The 21,010-nt window shown below is 41.0% G+C and overlaps 1 protein-coding gene across 1 annotated transcript in view; it reads left to right on the top strand.

Annotated features, from left to right (window-relative positions):
* Positions 1-1,332: 1,332 nt before the first annotated feature.
* Positions 1,333-21,010, top strand: part of LOC118831213 (serine/threonine-protein kinase Sgk3) — a 161,327-nt gene continuing 141,649 nt past the window's right edge. Inside the window, exon 1 of the mRNA XM_036738433.1 lies at positions 1,333-1,464. The gene's annotated coding sequence lies outside the window, so the exon portion shown is untranslated. The remainder of the gene's footprint in view (positions 1,465-21,010) is intronic.

Genomic DNA, 21,010 nt, shown 5'->3' on the forward strand with positions numbered 1-21,010 from the left:
CTACACCAGTTGATTTCTAAGGTTCCTTTTAGTTCTAAATCTATGATCCGGATAATTTTTTGTAATCCCTCTTTGCCATGACTTTTCTAAAAAAACAAACAAAAAAAATCACCTGGAGGGTGAAGTCAAACTTGTACTTTGAAAAGCAGACGTTGGCCCCCATGTCCATCCTAGTTTTAAGGAACGTTTGCTTACTAGTTCAGCATCCGCCCACAAAGCAAGTTTGTATTTCTGTCAGTTCTTCTATCTTAGGCATCTTAACAACGAGGACAGGGGAGGGAAAAGAAAATTCACCTGGATTTGCCAAAGATGTTCTTCGAACTTCTGTGTGTGTGTGTGTGTGTGTGTATGTGTGTGTGTGTGTGTGTGTGTGTATGTGTGTGTGTGTGTGTGTGTGTGTGTGTGTGTGTGTGTGTGTTTGGGAGGGGGGATGTTGGGAGGGAGTGAAATAGAATAAGGGTGCCGGAGTTTCGCACCCGGCTGTCGAACTTTGGCAGCTGGTCTCTGAGGATGGAGGGAGGCCACCCATCCTGTAGTTCTCCCCAAATCCTCCGGGGGCTGCACAGGGGCCTCTGCGCCCCCGCCCTCCAGCTTTCTAACCGTCCTCAGATGACCCCAGGCCTCTCGGGGCTGCGAGCCTGGTGGGGGAGGGGGGAAGGGGGGAAGGAACGGTGGTTACTTCTGGCCTCTGCCCTGGGACTTAGGGGCAAGAAGGCAGACGGGGAGGCGGCTGTCCAGGGTCTGGGACCACCCTCTGAAGGCTCCATGGACTTGTACCGCTTGCAGGTACGGGACAAACTCAGGTCCCGAGCCAGTGAGCCCGGGACTGGCTCACAGAGCTGCCGAGTGCAATCCAGGGCCAGGACTCGGGCCAGGCTTCCTAGGCACAGGAACCGAGCTGGGGTGGGGGTGGCGGGGCAGGCAGCTCACTCGCTTTACTTAGCACTCGTGCTCGCCCCCTCGGCCCTGGCTTGGAGGCAGCCCCGGGGTGCGGTCCCTTGCTGGAAGGAGCGGGGGCGTGGAGCGGGACAGTGGCTAAAGTGACACCCAACACCCACTTCTTCCTGGTCACTCTTCCTCCCCCTCCCACGCGCTGCTGCGGTTCAGGTCTGCTTGCCTGCCTGTCTGTCTGTCCTTCCTTCAATCAGTGGGTCTGTCTGTCTACCTGCCGACCCGTCTGTCCTTCTGCCTTCCTGCCTGTGTCTGTCAGTCCGTCCGTCAGCCCATCTGTCTGCCCGCGGGTCTGTCTGTCTGTCAGTTCCCCGTCAGTCCGCCCGGCGCTCACTCTCCAGCAGCGCCTCGCGGTCTGTGCAGGCGGAGCCGCAGCTGGGAGGAACACGTCAGGGAGGAAACTGTGAAGCCGACAGCCGCGGCCAGGAAAGAGGAAGACAAAGTTGTCTCGCTTCCACGCTGCGGGCCGCGCGGCCAGGCGGGAGCGGACAGAGAGGCACAGCTGGAGCCGGGGTAGGTACTCGCGGGGGGCTTCCTTCTCCGGCTTTCCCCGAGAGCCCCGGACCTCTCCCGCAGCAGCCACCCCAGGTCCTGCTGCTCCTGCAGACCTGGGCTGCTCAGAGCGCCGCGTACACGGCCCCACTCCGACCTCGGGGCAGTAGAGAGCCGAGCGTGGGGAAATCTGGACGGGGCCTCGGATGGTTACTTCCATCCCTCCAGCTCCTGCGACAACTATGTACTTTCCTCCTCCTTCTCCTCTTTTCTGGGTTCCAAGGTTGCTCTACCTTCTCACAAACACCCCATCCCCTCGCCCCACTTCTCTCCACTTGGCCAGTACCTGAGGCCGTAAAAAGCAATAAGCTCCCAAGAGCCACTCGCAGATTTCGCAAACCGGGAACTTTTAGAGAAACCCACCTAAGTTGGTGGGGTTTGCGCCCAAGAAGGTTACTTCAGATTCAGCACCGCTTAGGGATTCCTAAAAGCCTTGATGGCTAGAGATTATTAATGTGGGGTGGAATTTTGGAAATGCAAAAGTATTGGGAGTGGAGAGTTGGGAAAGGATGTGGAGATAGATATCGAGGCAAGGAACCTCCTGAGAAAGGATTCAGCTGGACACCTGCAAGGGAACCAGGAACGTGGCGGGGTGAGGGGAAGAGCCTTCGAAGTAAGGAGATTGCAGTAGTTCTGTTTACACAAAGAAATGTACTGTATTAACCAAGTTTGGGGGAGTTTAAACAGTGATAGCACAACTCTTCTTGAGTAACTTTGGATCTTATGATACTTGGTTTTATTTTTGGTTAGAGACATGTGTGTGCTTTAGGAGTGTTTCCATAAATAGCTCTGTTTCTGTCAGTTTTGGCGATGGTGATCGAAGGAGAATGAACTAAAACAGAATATTGTCGTCTGGATGATCCTTCCTGGAAGACCTTAATGCTTTTCCTGTTTCTTTGGTTAACAGTGCTAGACTAGAAATACAATTTCATTCCTAAAGAGGAATCTGTAAAGTGCAACTGAAATTGAATAGCTATAATTATCATCAACAGTTTGTGATTGGAAGGTGACATTCATATGTATGCATGCATACATATATACATAAAATGTATGTATGTTTTTTAAAATGTATGCCTATATGTACAGGCATATATATATGTGTGTAGATATATACATAGATATGTAAAGCAGATGTTAAATATATTCAATTTGCTATGTATTTAGTCCTTTCTATGTATTCAGTCCTGGTTTAAATTCAGTTTGATGAGTCTGAACAATGCTTTAAGCTACATTAATACGACAATTCACAAAGAGGTTCCATTCTAATGCCATCCCTCATTATCAGAAACTTCATCACCAGGGGAAGAAATCAATCAACAGTCATTTATTAAGCACCTTCTACATGCCAAGCACTATGCAAAGCACTGGAGATACCTGTACAAGAGAGAGATACTTCCTGCAGTCAAAGATTTTACATTCTAAGATAATCTTGCAGGTATAGGAACAAGTATTAGGATGTAAATTTCCAACCAGATTGTTGACCTAAGCAGGATGTTTCCATTCCTTTTCCTTTCTTTCCCAATCCATCAATCAACAAACATTTATTAATCAGCTACTCTGTGGCAGGCATTGTGCTAGGGATACAAATATAAAGAATGAAATATGGGAGAGAGAACACTGAGGGCTTTCACTTGAGGTCAGAAAAGTCTTCATATTACAGGTGGTACTTGAGTTGATTCCTGAAGAAAGAAGATTCTGGGAGGTAAAAGTGAACAGGGAGAGTATTCCCAGTAGTGGGGACAGCCAATACAAAGACATAGAGATGGGAGACATAGTTTGGGTGGATCAAAGAATGCGGGAGGGAGAGTAATGTATTAAGACTGGAAAGATAGATTGAAGCTAGGTCGTGAAGAACCTTTAAAGTTAAACAGGAGTTTTGTATTTTGTCCTAGAGACAATAGGGAACCACTGAGAGACAATCAGACTGGAAAATCACTTTGGCATCAAGCGTAAAGGATCGATTGAAGTGGGGAGAGACTCGAGGCAGGAGTCATGTGGCTGTTGCAATAACCTAGGAGAGAGATGATGAGAGCTTGAACTAAGGCAGTAGCAGCTGTACGGGTAGAGAAAGGGGGTCAGTTTCATGCTGAGGTAGAAATGGCTAAAATTTGTCAACTGATTGGACTGTGGGGTGAGGAAAAGTGAGGAGTCAATGATAATACCAGGGTTATGAGCCTGGGGGACTTTAAAAGTAGTGGTATCTTTAGCAGAAATAGGGGAGTTTGGGGAAAAAGATAATGGATTCAGTTTTGGACATGATGAGGTTGAGATGTTGGATTGAAACTTAGGTGAGAAATCTAGACTGGAACATATGTCTGTGAGTTATTTGCATTAAAATGATAATTAAACTTGAGAATAATTATTCTATCAATAATTAAATTCTATTGATAATAAATGATCTATTGATAATTATATATAACTATATGTCGATAATTAAACTATCAATCAGCTAGTATTTATTAAGCATCTGTTATGTGCCAGGCATTGGTGCTAGGTGTGGAGGATACAAGTACAAAGAATGAAGTGATCCATACTCATAATGAGCTTTATTCTTTTTTTTAATTAAATTAATTTTTTTTTAGTTTACAACACTCATTTCCACAAGTTTAATCAGCTTTATTCTAATGCCAAGAGAAAAGAAGGCCTAGGACAGAACCTCTAAATTCCTACTTATCAAATGATAGTCTTCTCACCGGTGAATTGACCCTAGAAGCATTCCCTTCCCCCTTTGCCGAGTGATTAAATATAAGGAGCTCCAGGAATGCAGCCTCTACCACCTACCTGGCCTGTACCTGAGCATTGTCTCCCTAAGTATTCCACCAATTGACCTAATGCTGAAAAATAGTCACTCAGTAAGTATTTATTAAGCACCTACTATGTGCCAGGCACTGTGATAAATGCAGGGGATACAAAGAAAAATAAAAGACAGTCTCCAACTCCAGCCATTGCCTGGGCTAATTTCGCCAAAAGGAGCTTCATACTCAGAACATTAGTTAATTGAGGGGTTACTGTACAGAGTTGAGGGAAGTACTGAAAGAAAAGTATGTAATAGCACACATATTTGTATACATGTAATCTGTAGGTAATTCACTTGTACTGCTTCTGTGTTCATTTTAAGCTGTCCATATTAAAATTTTAATGCATATTTAGAAAATCCTTTTCAAGATTAAAGGATCCTCTTCCAATATGCAGCTCAGGGCCTTAGCCTGATTTGTAGAGAAGTGAAATATTAAGCTGTCTTATGTCACATTCTGCTGTGGCTTACAAGCTATAGGTTTTGAGAAGAGATAGCATTCTGTAATACTTGTCATTGATTAGGGAATGTTTTCCTGCTCATTCCTGTTCACATGGCTAGAAGCCATCCATCCTTATAGAGGAAGAGCCATCCTTCTTCTTTCCTTGCCCCCAACCCAAGCTTCCCTCTCCAAATTTGTTCAAAAAGCCAGCACAGCAACAGAGACATTCAATACAGGGTAAATCCTAGTAGCAAAAATTTTAGAACTAAAATCACTGTAGAAGATTTAACAAGCTTAATTGGAATTCCAGTGTTTTCAAACAATACCTGTTGTAACAAAATTTGGACTTTGGAGTTTTTGTGATATGATTTGACCCTAAAAGTACTGTCAAGGGCTTTTAAAGGGGCATTCCTACCCCTCAAAGCCACCCCGTTCTCCTGGTCCTAAGAATGTTTTGGTTTGACATATGCCTTTGGTATCTAGATTCATAGCTTGCCTGTCTTTCTACCCTCTATGACTTTCTCATCAATCCAACTTTAAAAGCTGCAGATCCACTACTGGTGTTCTGTGAGAGTGACTTCACCCAAGCACTTATATTCACTGATCAAGTTCATTAAAATATAATTGCCACAAGCGCTTTTAATTTAAAAAAATCAAGTGATTACCATGAGCTTATAATGTGTCAATCAGTTTCCCTAGTACAGGGGATAGTTTGACACAAAGAAAGAACTAAATAGTTCCAGTGTGACCCTCTGTATCCCCAAAGGTATGTTCTTTGGACAGGTGACCTGTGATTAGACAAGAAAATTAACTGGTAGGATGGTTATTGTGGGGAAAGGGAGAGGAGGGAGGAATCAGAGTTAGGGAGGCATTTCCCATAGAATGTATTATAAGGTATAAAAGTGTTAATGAAGCCTGAACATGAATCATCTCCTTGTCAAAGTTCTTCTTTGAGGGGGTGGAATAAAATGCTTTTGAAACTTGCTTTGTTTCGGGAAACATTTTACCTTTGTTCTATCCAATCTACATGTGTCTAAAAAAAAAATTCATGAATACTGCTGTTGAAACTGCTGATTCATGAAATACAAGTTATATAACATATTGTTTCTGCCAGAAATTATCCCCCCTACACACACCCCTCATGCCCATCATGTTCATTTCTCCTTGACTTTTTCCAACCAGACCATTCCTTCTTGTTGAAGACTATATTTTTCTACTTTTGACTCTTTTTATTTTATTTATTTATTTTTAGTTTTCAAATTCACTTTTATAAGATTTCGAATTCTGAATTTTTGCCCCCTCCTTCCACTCCCCCTCCCCAAGATGGCAGGCAATCTGATATAGACTATACATATATGATCATATGAAACATATTTCTACATTAGTCATGTTGTGAAAGAAGAATCAGAACAGAAAGGAAAAACCATGAGAAAGAAAACACAAAAAAGCAACAACAAAAAAGAAAAAATAGAATGTTTCAATCTGTGTTCAGACTTCAAAGTTCTTTCTCTGAATGTAGATAGTGTTTTCCATCATGAGCCTTTTGGAATTTCTTAGATCATTGCATTGCTCAGAAGAGCTAAGTTTTGACTCTTTTTTAGGATAAAGGTAAATACGAAGGATAGTCAATGATGCATCTTTCACTATAAAAAATAAATAATAAATATTTTTGTAACTGCGTTAGGTTTCATTTTTGAGGAAGAAAATCTGGATGTCAAATGTCAAAGCCTTTATCTGATGGGTTGAGTACAAAAATGCTTCCTTTCCTACCCACAGGGCTGAACTCAAGTGAAAAATTAACTTCTAGGGGAAAACAAAAAACATCTAGGATGCTGCCATGGTATGAGATTGGGCAGAATTCCTCTATGCTGTGCAAGTAGGGAAGTATTGTAAACAGCTCTTTCTTTAATCCATGTTGGAAAGTAAGTTGCTTGTAAACAATTAAAAATGGGAAAAGGCTGTGTCTACTAATATGGAGAATTGCAAGTAGAGTATCTCCCCCTTTTCCTTGTCATTTGATGGTTTTGAAGAAAACACATATAAAATTTTGAGGAATCCATATTGGGAAAATTGATATTCAAGCCTGGATTGGTAGAAAGAACATTGGATTTTGAAAGTATTAGAAGACCTGGATTCTAGCCCCCTCTCTAATGCTTCCTCTTTGACTATGGGCAAATAACTTAGCCTCTTTGAATCTTAGTTTCCTCATCTGCAAAATGTGAAGATGAAACAGAGCAACCTGTCCATCTGCAGCTAGCAAGCAGCAAAAGCAGCCTGCTTGACCCACCTTTTAGCAGTTGCCCAGAGAAAGAGTAGCCTGCCTGGTACAACTCAACAGCAGCCTCCAGCAGCCGAATGGCTGCCCAATCCATCTCTAAAGCAACCAAACCAGTAGCAGAGTAGCCTTCCCAGTCTAGCTAAGAAGCAGCCAGGCCCAGTGGGGAGCCAGTACAGCAGCTAAGAAATCTGCTTGACCCAGCCTAGCAGCCTACTGACCCTTCCAGTGAGACACCATGCCCTACAAGGAGCAAGCCCAGCTGAGCTGCTTCTCCATTGGAAGGCATTAAAGCCCTGCATTGCAGGAGTCATGAATTGGTTTGGCCATGATTGTTTCTCATATACATGGGGAACCACTGTGCTTTAAATTTGTGCCTGTCCTCTACCCTTACTTCCATGGACTCTGTGTATATGTGGGAAAGTGAGCCCCTCGTTTTGGGGAAAATTCTTTATAACTACTGTTCTTGCTGTTCCACTTGAAGAAATACCTTCATTAAAGAATGGAATCTACTGAATGATTGTTAAGTGGAAGTGCACCAATAGGGGCTCCTGAGCTAGCGTTAGGAGGATATCTATCCACAGGGTTATCCTTATAACTCTGAAAGTAGAAGTAGCTGCTCCTCTAGGTACCCAGTGCCAATGCAAGTTGGAGGAGTAAGCCCAGAAAGGCTTGTAAGTTAGTGCCAAAAATAAGTTCCTAATGATCAAATGAGTTAACATATGTATTTTGCAAATCTTAAAGCACCATATCAATGCTAGCTATTACTATTATTATTCAAAAGATAGGAATGGTTAGCCATTAGAAGACTTGGGGGTGACATAACGTCTTTAAGTATTTAAAGGTTGTCATGAAAGACAAACTTATTTTGATTGGCTCCAGATAGTAGAACAAGAAGAAATAGCTAGATATTGTAGAGGCAGATTTTGACTTTTTATAAAGAAAAATTTCATAGTAAATAAAACTGTCTCAAAGAGGAATAGGGTGCTTTGGAAGGCAAAGGGTTCCACTTTCCTTCAGGTCAAGGGGAGGCTTATTGACCTTTTATTGGGGATGCTATAGAGGAGATTCCTGGTTTGAGACAAGTTGAACTAAAAGGTTTCTTAAATCTCTTCCAACATTGAGATTCTGTCTTATAAAAGGCCCACTCAGTCCATCTTCCAATTATGTGCTTTGTAAATGATTGTAGAATGAATTAATTGGCCCAGTGAACTGAAACACCATGTAGTTGAGCTCATCCATTTTGTAGATGAGGAAAGAGATATGTAGAGGTTAAAGTGGCTTGTTCCAAGTTACACAGCTAGTCAGTCAAACAGAGAGCCAAGAGCATCACCTAGTTCTCCTAAGGTCTCACCTTATGCTCAAATGATTTTGAATTTCTCTAACACTGACTATCTCTGTTCTTTAGAGCAGTGGTCCTAAGTCTGTGAGTTAAAGACTTGCAGGGGGTGTGTGACAACAGTGTTGCTAGCAGCTGCTGTGACTGCGTAAGGCCAATAACACCAGCACACAGAAGGGCTGCCAATACAGGTTCTTTGATCTGCTTTTCTAAGGAAAGCACCTTTAAGGGGTTAACAATCTTATTTTAATAAAACATGCATATACCATTCACTTAGTTGAAGGGAACAGCCAGCACCCTGAACTTCAGAGCAAATACAAACAGGAATTACAAACAGAAATAATATAAACAGATCAACATTTCTGTCTGGCCAAATCACAATATAGAGAAGCACCAACATCTGGGTTTTCCAAAGGCAGGGGGCTCTTAACAACAGCTACCCAGAGTCTCCACACCAACACTCTTCCAGTGAGTGAGAGCCCCAAGCAAAATGCTAACCTCTGAGTTTATATATCCTTCTTAGGGCTCAAAGCTTCATACCTAATCAGCAAAAGGGTGTGGGCTTGGGGCTTTGCACCTAGTAAGACTTAATCAAAGGTATTTGATTACTTTAGCATTCTAAAAGAGAAAACAGTAAAAAAAAGTCCCACCTTAATTGAGATATTTGAAAATCTATATAGACCAAATGAACAACATGCCTCACATATCTATGCATTACTATTTTTCAAGCGTATGTTGTGATGAGCAAAATATAAATTTATTTAAATATTAGGCAATTCATAAGAGCTCTTCATCATCATGTATTTTGCTCAATCTGTTTATACTACTAGTAAAATTGATATCATATAGAGGGTTTTAATGTTGAAGTTAATATTAATAAATATTAATATTAAATTAATATTAAATTTAATATATAACTAAAGGTTAAGAGAATTATGCTAATGGGATCAATTTCAGGGGTTCCATCTCCTTGATCAATTGGTTTTTCTCTATTCCATGGCCATAGACTGTACCCTAACCTTCCTAGCAAACTGCTTAGTAAATACATGTCAATGATCATAAAGAGAATTGTATGATACAGAGTGGATGGAGCCCCCAAAATCTGTCACTGTTACTAAAAAAACACAACTATCTCCTTAGAGTGTATGTCCTACTAATGGTAGGTCAATGAATCTTTGTAGAATACTAATAATAGTTTTATGTGGCATTTGCAAAGCTCTTTACATATATATACATGTATATATATATAGTGTGTGTGTATGTATATTTGTACATACATATATATATATATATACATATATCTATATACACACACATATATATTAGCTCACTTGAGCCTTGCAACAACTTTGTGAGGTATGTAACTGGAGAACTTCTGGCATAATTTGGCTTCCTTTGCTTCTGGGACAGCCCCTAGGGGAAAAAAAAAACCCTTTAGAAACCTCAAAAGAAACAACCTCCATACCTTCATTTTATAGATGAGAAAGCCGAGACTCAGAGAGATTAATTGACTTTTCAATGGTCACCCAGCTAGTAAGTATCAGAAGAAGGTTTCGAACCCAGGTCATCTCCCTTCTCCTTCTCCTTTTGTTTCATGCTATATGTTATGCCAAGCTGCCTATTTTATACATACATATATTTTATGAATTTTATTCTAAACTGAGATGCCCTTCACCGGAGGAATGATGAAAACAAGTCGTGGTTCATAAACATAATGGAATATTACTGTGTTGCAAGAAATGAATACAGAGGAATGTGCTAAGACTGATACAAAGAGAAGAAAAGCAGAAGTAGGAAATTAATATACACATTGACCACAGTAATATAACCTGAAAGATCAGGGACACTAAAACCACTGAAACTGAACTCACTTCAAAATTATAATGACCAAGCTTGGCCTAAAAAAAAAAAAAGATAAAAGAAGTTATCTTCCTCCCATCCTTCTTTTCAGAGATGGGGGACTGTAGATGTGGAACACTGTACATAATGTTGGACTCTTACTTATGTTGATTAGTTTACTGCGCTGTTTTTCCTCCTCTCATTCTGTTATAAGGGATACCTGTGTACATTGAGAAACGTGGTACAAAAATAAAAGAGAAACAAAAATTTATTTAAAAATTTAAAAAAAATAAAATAAAGAATTTCATTCTGATTCAAATAATTTTGAATGAATGAAAATGCACTTATGAAATTGGTAATAAAGCATTTATTAATCACTTACTATGCATTAGGTACTGTGCTCAGCACTGAGAATACAAAATAAAAGCAAGCCAGACAGAGCTAGCCCTCTAGTGGAGAATAACAAATCATCATAAGGAATGGAAAAGGGACAGGGTTATACATCCAGTGCTCCATGGTGGTGTGTAGTAGATAGAAAAGTGACACGGAAAAATGCTCCCCACCTCCACAAGATAAGGCAAAAACTAAGCAATCAGAACCAAGGGACTCAATGATGAGGGGGTGGAGATGATGGTTCTAACAGAGGCCTAGGAGGCTGGACCATGTCAGGAAGAGTGCTTTCTAAATGCTGGGTATTGTACTAAGCACTAGGGCTACAAATAGAAAAAAAAAAAAATGAAACAGTCGCTGCCTTCAAGGAGCTTACATTCTAAAAGGAGGAAACAACACATAAAAGGGAACAGCCTGGCCCTGGGAAGGAGTTTTGGTCTGGGGAATCACAGGGATGATAAGTTGACATGGCCTTTCCAAGAGGGGAGGGACCAGAGAGGAGGATGGCCAGGGTGGCAACTGGATAGGGTAAATGGTTTAAGATTGGTCAAGGTAGCTACTATCAAATGAGAGGTACAAGTATAATCTAGTACAAGCAGCCCCCAATGAGAAGCACCCAATTTACTAATATTCTATACCTCAAAATAGCTATTACATGCCTTTCTTCACCACATTTTAGGGCCACTTTCCTTGACTTCCATCAGTTTACCAGACAGTAGCCAAACTGTTTGACACAAGAACTTTCTGACTCGGAGTTTTCATTTTCTTCTTCTCTTTTTGGACCAAACCTATGATTTCACTGATGTAAGAGGCTCTGAGTAAGAAAATTCTTCTGTCCTTGGAGATCTGTACCTTCTCCTCTTAGAGAGTGGCCTGAAGCATTAAGGAGTTAAGCATCTTGCCTAGGATCAGAGGATCACATTTGTCAGAGGCAGGACCTAAATCTAAGTCTTCCTGTCTCTGAAGCAGGCTCGCTATCCATTATGCCATGTTGTCTCTCTTGACTCAGTGTTTTCTAAGAATCATAGATCTAGGGCTGAAAGAAACCTCAAAAGCCATCTGGTCCAATCCCAACTCATTTTATATAGGGAAACTGAGGCCCTATGAGACTTGCCCCAAGGTTTCACAGGTAGTGAATGGTAGAAGCGGGATTTGAACTCAGATTCTCTGACTCCGCAGCCAGTACTTTTTACCCCCACTGTTCCACCCTGATTTTCTTCTCTCTGAGAAAGACTGTATTTGCCATGTCATTGACCCACCCCCAACCCCTTCAACCCACACTTTTTTTCTCTTTCACAGCTCCTGGCTTTAGTCAATTCTGCCTCAGGTAATTAACTTCTCTGACCTACCCAGAAATCCTCTTTTACCCCCTTCCTCATCTTATTTTTGCCCAGTTAACTCAAGGTTATCTCTCTCCCTTTTCCCTTACATTCTATCTTTTTAACTCATTGATATTTCTTGTGCATTGATATTCACTTGTGCACACACACACATACATTCCTATTCACAGTTGATAAGCATATTAAATCTAATCATAGACTGGTATTGATGAAAAGTAAAGGCTTAAGTTTTGAAGCAATAAATCAATCAGAAAGCACTTATTAAGTGCCTATGATGTACTATGTACTGAACTAGATACAAAGGGATTTAAAAAAAAACAAATTGAAATTGATCCTGGGGGATACATGTGTGCACATAAAAGAATATACAAAAGAGGCACCAAGTAATTTGGGAGGAAAGAGCTAGCAGCTGGGGGAGGAGGGAATTAAGAAAGATTTCATATAAAGGAAGGAAGGTGGTGCTTGAGCTGAGCCTGGAAAGAGACTAGGGACTCTAGAAAGTGGGAGGGAGGACAGAAATTATTCCAGGCCAGCGCAAAGACCCAGATGGAGGTTACGCATGAAGAATATATATTAAGAAGGCCAGTTTGTCTAAACAATGATGTCCACGAAGCAGAGTAATGAATAGGTAATAAGACTGGGAAGGTGGACAGGGGCCAGGCTGTGAAAGTCTTTAAATGCCAAATAAAGATGGGTAGCTAGGTGGCACCCGCCCTGAAACCAGGAGGACCTAAGTTCAAATCTGGCCTCAGATACTCACCAGCTATGTGACACTGAGTGGGTCACTTAACACCAATTGCCTCCCCCAAAAAACAAATAAAGAAGTTAATATTTGATCCTAGGGGTAATAGTGAGCCATTGTAGTTTATTGAGGAAGGTAATGATGTGGTCACACTTGTGCTTTAGGAAAATAACTTCGGCAGTTTTATGGAGGAAGGATTGGGTTTGGGAGAGACTTGAGACAGACCAATTAGGAAGCTGTTGTGATGATCTGGGCAAGAGGTACTGAGATCCTTACTAGGGTGGTGGCCTTGCAAATGGGCAGAAGGGAATGAATGAGAGAGATGCTATGGAGATAGAAACAATAGGCTTGGATATGTGGGTTAAGTGAGAGTAAGAAGTTGATGATTCCAAGGTTGCAAATCTGAATGACTAAAAGGGGATGGCAGCACCATCAATAGAAAGTGGGTTTAGGGGAGAAAGGTAATGAGTTTGGGGGTTTGTTTTTTGCCCATTCCCACTAGCTATTGTCCTCTATCTCTCTTCTGGCATTGCCACCATGATGGTGGAGGCGCTCATCACATCATGCCTGAATTGCTGGTGGGTCTGCCTGCTTCAAGTCTCTCCCCACTCCAATCCATCCTCCACTTAGCTGTCAAACTGAACTTCCTAAAATGCAGGTCTGACCCTATCATTCTCCTATTCAGTAAATTCTAGTGGTTCCCTATCACATCCAGGATCAAATATGAAATCTTCTGGTATCCAAAGCCCATCATAACCTACCGTCCCAATCTTCTTATACTCTATTCTCTTAAAGTACTCTATGATCCAGTGATTCTGGCCTCCTTGCTGTTCCTTAAACATGACACTCCATTTTCTGACTGAGCATTTTCACTGACAGTCCCCAGGTCTTGGAATTCTCTTCCTCCTCATCTCCATTTCCTAGTTTCTCTGACTTCCTTAAGTCTTAGCTAAAATCCCACTTTCTATAAGAAGCCTTTCCCTGTCCCCCTTAATCTTAATGCCTTCCCTCTAAGATTATCCCCAATTTATTCTGTATATATTTTGTTTGTACATAGTTGTTTACCTGTTCTCTCCCCCCATTAAACTGAGAACTTTTGGAAAGCAGGGACTGTTTTTTGCCTTTCTTGGTATCCCCAGTGCTTAGTGCAGTGTGCTTAAAACATAATAAACACTTACTTCTTGTTGTTGCTCATCCTTCGTTTTTGAAGAGGACCAATGACATCATAGGGTGATGTCTTGACTTGCTCATGAATTAGATATAAGTGAGGCAGAGTTGCACAAAGTAGTCAGCCTCACTCAGAGTCACCGAAGTCCAGTGAAAAAAAAATCAGGCCCTGGATGCAGGGATCTTTGATGCCTGACCTTGCTCTAAGCACCCCAGAGGACCTGCTTTAGCCACTTTCATGGCCATCAGAACAAATTGTTCTCATCTTTCCCTTCTGCCAGGGAGAGTCTTCACATGCTTGAGGTAGACATCCCTGTAACTCCCCAGTGTGTTTGAGGCCTGTAGATTGCCTTCACCCTGGTTTAGCTCATCTGCCAAGATGGTTTTATTGGGGTGTGGCTGCGGGGCATGCTACAGCGTCTTGGAGTCAGAGGTGAAATTTGGGTAATAGGTGGGCACCCAGGATGGGTGAGAAGCCCTGAAAAGGGCTCAGCAAGCCCTCATACCAGAGGTGCTAGTCCTCCCTGAACTAATTGATTGACTTCTGTTTTAGCTATAACAAATTTGGGACTCCTATGATATTTCCAGTATCAGTTGTCCAGTAGGCAGTTTGAGATGCAGGACTGAAGTTCAGGAGAGAGATGTGTTGATATATAGATCTGGTATTCACTAACCATGGGAGGTAATGAAATAGCTGAGAGAAGAGAAAGCACTCGGGACAGAGGTTTGGGGTACCCTATTTATTAAAAGACATGATATCTATGATGATCCAGCAAGTAAGACTGAGATGGACTAGCATAACAAGAGAAAACCCAGAGAGAAGAGAGGGTCCAGGAGACTCAAGTGATCAACAGAGAGGTCAAGAAGGATCAGGAATGAGAAAAGGCTCTTAGATCTTACAAATAAAAGATCATTAGTGACCTTTGAGAGGAATTTCAGTTGAATGATGAGGTAGAAAATCAGATTGCAAAGGATTGAGGAGCGAGAGGAAAGCAAGTGGAGACAATAAATGTCCACAATTTTTAAAAAGGCGTTTAGCTGAGAAATCAAGGAAGAAATAACAGGATGATACCTTGAAGGTACAGTAGAGTCAGCTTAGAGTTTTGTTTTTTTTTAAGGGTAGGGGAGACTTGAGCATGTTTTTAAGCATCATCAAACAAGTACATAAGGCTGCTAGGTGGTATTGTAGATAGAGTGCCATGCCTGGACTGAGGAAGACCCAAGTTCCAATCCAGCCTCAGACATTCACTAGCTGTGTGACTCTGGGCAAGTCACTTAACCCCATTTGCCTCAGTTTCCTTATCTGGAAAATGACCTGGAGAAGGAAATGGCAAACCATGCCAGTATCTTTGCCAAGAAAACTCCAAATGGGGTCCTGCAGAGTTGGATACAACTGAAAAATGACTTAAGAAGAAGAACAACAAAAAACTACATTTGGAGAGATTAAAGATCAGTGAGAGGGGAGATGATGGTGGTAACAATTTGCTGGAGAAGATTAGAGGGAATGGGATCACTCTGTTAGTGCTGAAGTTACCAGCAAAAACCTGAAAACAGTACATGCCATCAAAGTACTTATATTCTAGTGGACATAAGTCTAGTACTAGCCTCCTCTAAAGCTCTTGAAAACATCTGGAAATATTCTTCAGAATTTCCAATGTTTTGTTCTTTTTTTTTTAATTCAAGAAGTAGCTTTTTAAAAAAATAAATTTTATTGATGTCTTCTGTTTCTTACATTGTCATAATTATCCCTAGAATCCTTTTCCCTGCTCTTCCCAAAGAGCCATCCCATATGGCAAATAGTGTTTTTTTAAAGAGACAAAAAAATCAGCAGAACTGATCAATATGTTGGAAAAAGTCCAAAAACATGTGCAATGTGCAGCACTTGTGGACCTCCCACCTCCATAAGGGGGTGGATTGGAGCTGTTTTCTGATAGCTATTCATTTGAGTCGTGGTTTATCTTTATCATTTTTCTACATCCACTTTTACTTTTTGATGTGTGGTTGTTCTTATTTTTGCTGTAGTTATTGTGCATATTGGTTTTTTTTTTTGTTCTGCTTACTTTAATCTGGATCAAGTCATGTAGGTCTTTCCATATTTTTCTGTATTCATCATATACATATTTTCTTACAGCACAATAATATTTCATCCCATTTATGTACTACAATATGTTTGGTCATTCCCCAATAGTTTGGCTTCTACTTTGTTTCTAATCTTTGCTATCACAAACAGTGCTGCTATACGTATTTAGTGTAGGGGGTGGAGCCAAGATGGCGGCTGGAAAGCAGGGACTAGCATGAGCTCCCCGCTGAGTCCCTCCAAAAACCTATAAAAAATGGCTCTGAACCAATTCTAGAACTGCAAAACCCACAAAACAGCAGAGGGAAGCAGGGCTCCAGCCCAGCACAGCCTGGATGGTCTCTGGGTGAGGTCTATCCCACATGGAGCTGGGAGCTGGGAGCTGGGAACGGAGCAGAGCAGAGCCCAGCCTGAGCGGCTCGGCCCAACCAGACCAGGAGCCGGGTGGAGCCGGCCCTAGCCTCCTGAATCAGTGAGCTTTGGCAGTTACCAGACTTCTCAACCCACAAACACCAAAGACAACAGAGAAGGTTAGTGGGAAAAGCTGCGGGAGTGGAAGGAGTTCCTGGTTCGGCCACCGCCCCAGGGCAGCGGAGGTGGGGCAGCTACAGCTGCTGTTGCTTCCGGCCCCAGGCCCACCTGGTGGGAGGAATTAAGTGGTAGATCAGAGCAGGAGGGCACAGCCTGCTGAAGATCTAAGCCCAGTTCGGGTTGGGGGTTCTTGGGGAAGGAGGAGTGCTGGTGCGGCAGAGCTGGCGCATCCCCCCCAAATGTGGAACATAGAACTCTTTAGTCTACAAGCAGTCATACCCCGCTGAAAAACTCAAGGGTCAAGTTAGTTGGTTGGGAATATGGCCAGGCAGCGAAAACACACCCAGATTCAGTCTCAGACTTTGGATTCTTTCTTTGGTGACAAAGAAGACCAAAACATACAGCCTAAAGAAGTCAACAAAGTGCAAGAGCCTACACCAAAAGCCTCCAAGAAAAACATGAACTGGTCCCAGGCCATGGAAGAGCTCAAAAAGGATTTGGAAAAGCAAGTTAGAGAAGTAGAGGAAAAATTGGGAAGAGAAATGAGAAGGATGAGAGAAAACCATGAAAAATAAGTCAATGACTTGCTAAAGGAGACCCAAAAAAATACTGAAAAATACACTGAAGAAAACAACACCTTAAAAAATAGACTAACTCAAATGGCAAAAGAGCTCCAAAAAGCCAATGAGGAGAAGAATGCCTTGAAAGGCAGAATTAGCCAAATGGAAAAGGAGGTCCAACGGACCACTGAAGAAAATACTACCTTAAAAATTAGATTGGAGCAAGTGAAAGCTAGTGACTTTATGAGAAATCAAGATACTATAAAACAGAACCAAAGGAATGAAAAAATGGAAGACAATGTGAAATATTTCATTGGAAAAACCACTGACCTGGAAAATATGTCCAGGAGAGATAATTTAAAAATTATTGGACTACATGAAAGCCATGATCAAAAAAAGAGCCTAGACATCATCTTTCAAGAAATTATCAAGGAGAACTGCCCTGATATTCTAGAGCCACAGGGCAAAATAGAAATTGAAGAAATCTCCTAGGAATATTGTCACCAAATTCCAGAGCTCCCAGATCAAGGAGAAAATACTACAAGCAGCCAGAAAGAAACAATTTGAGTATTGTGGAAACATAATCAGAGTAACCCAAGATCTGGCAGCTTCTACATTAAGAGATCGAAGGGCTTGGAATACGATATTCTGGAGGTCAATGGAGCTAGGACTAAAACATAGAATCACCTACCCAGCAAAACTGAGTATCATGCTCCAAGGCAAAATATGGATTTTCAATAAAATAGAGGACTTTCAAGCTTTCTCAGTGAAAAGACCAGAACTGAATAGAAAATTTGACTTTCAAACACAAGAATCAAGAGAAGCATGAAAAGGTAATCAAGAAAAAGAACAAGAAAAAGAAATTGCAAGGGGCTTACTAAAGTTGAACTGTTTTGTTTAAATTCCTACATGGAAAGATGATATGTATGATTCATGAGACCTCAGTATTAGGGTAGCTGAAAGGAATATGCATATATGTATATATGTTTATGTATATATTTATATAAGTGAATGTGTATGTATGTATATATCTATGTGTATATATATATATATATGGAGAGAGAGAGAGAGAGAGAGAGAGAGAGAGAGAGAGAGCGGACACAGGGTGAGTTGAAGGTGAAGGGAAGATATCTAAAAGAAATAAAATCAAATTAAGGGATGAGAGAGGAATATATTGAGAGAGGGAGATAGGGAGAGATAGAATGGGGTAAATTATCTCTCATAAAAGTGGTGAGAAAAAGCAGTTCTGTAGGAAGAGAAGAGAAGGCAGGTGAGGGGGAATGAGTGAATCTTGCTCTCATCAAATTTGACCTGAGGAGGGAATACCATACATACTCATTTGGGTATCTTACCCCACAGGAAAGAAGAGGGAATAAGATAAAAAAGGGGGGGGATGATGGAGGGGAGGGCAGATGGGGGTGGAGGTAATCAAAAACAAACACTTTCAAAAGGGGACAGGGTCAAGGGAGAAAATTCAATAAAGGGGGATGGTTTGGGAAGGAGCAAAATATAGTTAGTCTTTCACAACATGAGTATTGTGGAAGGGTTATACATAATGATACACATGTGGCCTATGTTGAATTGCTTGACTTCTTAGGGAGGGTGGGTGGGAAGGGAAGAGGGGAGAGAATTTGGAACTCAAAGTTTTAAAAACAGATGTTCAAAAACAAAAAAAAAAGTTTTTGCATGCAACTAGAAAATAAGATACACAGGCAATGGAGCGTAGAAATTTATCTTGCCTTGCAAGAAAGGAAGGGAAAAGGGGATGGGAGGGGAGTGGGGTGACAGAAGGGAGGGCTGAATGAGGAACAGGGCAACCAGAATATACGCCATCTTGGAGTGGGGGGGAGGGTGGAAATGGGGAGAAAGTTTGTAATTCAAACTCTTGTGAAAATCAATGCTGAAAACTAAATATGTTAAATAAATAAATTTTTTAAAAAAGTATTTCGTGTATATAGGAAATTTTTTCTTATCAATATTTTCCTTGAGAAATAAGCCAAGTAATGGAGTCTGTAGTTCAAAGGGTATGAACAGCTTAGTCACTTTATTTGCATAATTCCAAATTGTTTTCCAAAATGGTTGTACCATTTCACAGTTTCATCAAAAATGTATTAACGCGCTTATAATTCCACAACCCTTCCAACACTGAGTATTGCCATTTTTTGTCATATTTGCCAATTTGCAGAGTGTGAGGTGAAACCTCAAGGTTATTTTGCGGTTCTCTTATTATTAGTAATTTGGTTCATACTTTCATGTGGTTGAGAGCACTTTGTTATTCTTCATTTGAAAGTTGTTCATATCCTATGACTGTTTATCTATTGGGGAATGGCTGTTAGTCATATGTGTATTTATTAATTATTCACATATTTTGGATACCAAATCCCTATCAGAGAAATTTGATGCAAAGATTTTAAGGTGTTAGTCTAAGCCCAATTTCTGCCGGACTGCTTTCTGAGCAGTTTTATCAAATAGGGAGTTTTTTCCTAAATAATATTTTGTTTTCAACTTTACCTAACACTAAGCTGAGTTCTATTATTTTAGATTCTCCTTTGTCCAGTCCGTTCCGTTGAGCTAGCTCTCTATTTTTTAATTGATTCCAGATGGTGTTGATTACTCCTGCTTCATAAAATTGTTTAAGATCTAGAAGTTCTATACCCCTTTCATCTCTACTTCTTTTCATCATTTCCCTTGATATTTTAGAGTGTTTTTTAAATGAATTCTCTTACTATTTTATCAAGTGCTGTAATGTATCCCCTTGGTAATTTCATTGACATAGCATTAAAAGTGTAAATTAACTTTGGAAGTATTGTCATTTTTGTTATTTTAGCACAACCTAGACATGAACAGTTAATATTCCTTCAGATATTTAAATTATTCTTTTGTGTACTTTGGTAAGTCAATCCTCAGACATTATATGCATTTTGTAGTTATTTGCTTCTTGGGTTTTGATAATATTATGTAGAAATGCTGTTGATTTTTGAAGGTTTATTTGTACCCTGCAACTTTGCTGAAGTTATTGTCTCAATTAGTATCTTTGCTGATACCCTAGGACTTTCTGGGTATGATATCATATCACCAGTAAAGAGGGATATTTTTATCTCCTCTTTACCTATCTTTATGCCTTTAATCTCTTGCTCATCTCATTGCTGTGGCTAGCATTTCCAGAACAATTTTAAATAATAGTAGGGAGAATGGGCATCCTTGCTTCACTCTTGAGTTGGATATCCAGTAGACATCTTAAACTCAACAGGTTCAAAACTAAACTCATTATCTTTCTCCCTAAACCCAGCTCCCTCTTTCTCTGTTACTATAGAGGACAACACCAACCTCCTAGTACCTTAGGTTTTCAACTTAGGGGTCATCATGGACTCCTCACTATCTCACATCCCCATGTCCAATCTGGTGCCAAGGCCTGTCTGTTTCACCTTTGCAACATCTCTCCAAGACATCCTCTTCTCTCCACCTATACTGCTACTACTCCACCACAGGTCCTCATCACCCCACACCTGGATTTTTGAAATAGACTATTGTTGGGTCTGCCTGCCTCCAATCTATCCTCCATTCAGCCACTATAGTGATCTTCCTAAAATTCAGGTCTGATCCACCCCATCATCCCCCAGTCAATAAACTCCAGTGCCTCCAGCATGTTGCCTCCAGGATCAAATACAGATTGCTCTGTTTGGCATTCAAAGCCCTTTATAACCTAGCCGCTTCCTACCTTTTCATTCTTACTCCCAGACAAGTATTCTTCAATCCTGTGACACTGGCCTCCTGGATTGTCCATGAACAGAAAGCCATCCCCAACCCATCTTAATTCTAGTGCCTTCCCTCTGTAAATTATTTCCTATTTATCTTGCATATAGCTTACTTCGTATATATTTGTTTGCATGTTGTCTCTCCATTAGATTGTAAACTCCTTGAGCATAGGGACTGTTTCTTTTTCTTATTTGTATCCCCAGGGCTTACCACAGTGCCTGGCACCTAGTTAGGTGCTTAGTAAATGTTTATTAA

Source organism: Trichosurus vulpecula, chromosome 1 (genome assembly GCF_011100635.1).
Source record: "Trichosurus vulpecula isolate mTriVul1 chromosome 1, mTriVul1.pri, whole genome shotgun sequence".
NCBI lineage: Eukaryota > Metazoa > Chordata > Mammalia > Diprotodontia > Phalangeridae > Trichosurus > Trichosurus vulpecula.